This window comes from Nannospalax galili, unplaced genomic scaffold, assembly GCF_000622305.1.
Source record: "Nannospalax galili isolate Female #2095 unplaced genomic scaffold, S.galili_v1.0 scaffold1328, whole genome shotgun sequence".
Taxonomy (NCBI): Eukaryota; Metazoa; Chordata; class Mammalia; order Rodentia; family Spalacidae; genus Nannospalax; species Nannospalax galili.
The window spans coordinates 1,217,956-1,219,295 of NW_008358795.1; positions in this window are offsets into that span (position 1 = coordinate 1,217,956).

The window sequence follows — 1,340 nt, forward strand, 5'->3', positions numbered from 1 at the left end:
CCTAACCTAGACATATATTTCTTGATCTGCTATGTATAATTTGTCAGTAGGTTGTTGGAGTAATATGGTTCCCTTTGGTTTTTAAAACTAACTATGCATTACTTATCTCTCGTATTGTCTCACCCCTCCATCATGGTTTTCCCATTTAAGGTGCCCCCATTTCCCCCCTTTCTCCCTTAATAATACCCTTCTCCTATGGTCCTGCCTCTCTTGAGCTCCTTCTTTCTCTTTATCCCCTAAGTTCCTTGTATACCCTTCCCTCCCCACTCCCTTAAACTAACCCAATTTTTATCCATATCTCCCTTATTAAGGCCTGTTTCCTACTGTTCTTCTCTTTCAGGTTCTTTCTTTTCCTTTATTGTTTGTTTTTTAAAAGAGGGCCTCCCTATTGTAGCCCCAGCTGACCCAGAACTCACCATGGAGACCAGGCTGGCCTTGAACTCATAGAGATCTACCTGACTCTGCCCCCCAAGTGCTCGGATTTTAAAGGCTGTCAGTCTTTAAACAATGATTCTCCTGCCTTGCCCTCTTGCATGCTGGAATTACAGACATGCACACCATGGCTGGCCTAATTTCGGTTTTAAAGTCTGGACGCTCTGGCAATACTAGGCCTACATTCCATGGGGTAACAACTGGCCAGAGCAGAGTATGGCTCTTTTTACAAGCACTTTATCTTTGCCAAAGTCTTAATTCTGCCTCTTTCCTATATGCCCTGGAGCCTTTAATCATTTGATTTCCTTCCTTCCCTCCCTTCTTAATCTCTTTTTCTTCTATTTTTTAATTATTTTATGTGTATGATATATTGCCTGCATATATGTAAGTGCACCTGTGTCGTACAATGTTCTTAGAGGTCAGAAGAGGGTGTTGGATCCCTTGGAACTGGAGTTACAGACAGTTGTTAACTGCCATATGGGTGCTGGGAATCGAACCTGGATCTCCTGAAAGAGCAGCCAGAGCTCTTACCCACTGAGCCATCGCTCAAGCTCCTCTCTTTTTCCTTTTGCATTTGATTTCCTTTTTTCTTTCTTTTTCCCACCCTCTCTTGCCTCCCCCATTTTATTTTTAAATATTTTATTTATTATTTTTATTTAAAAATTGTATTATTTTAATTTTATGTATATGAGTGTATTGCCTACAGGTATGTAAGTGTACCTATGTTGTACAATGGCCACAGAGGTCAGAAGAGGGCGTTGAATCCCCTGGAACAGGAGTTATGAATGGCTGTTAGCCTCCATGTGGGTGCTGGGAACCAAACCTGAGTCCTCTGCATGAGCAGCCAGTGTTCTTAACCACTGAGCATCTCTCCAACCTTTTATTTACTTACTTATTTATTTATTTAA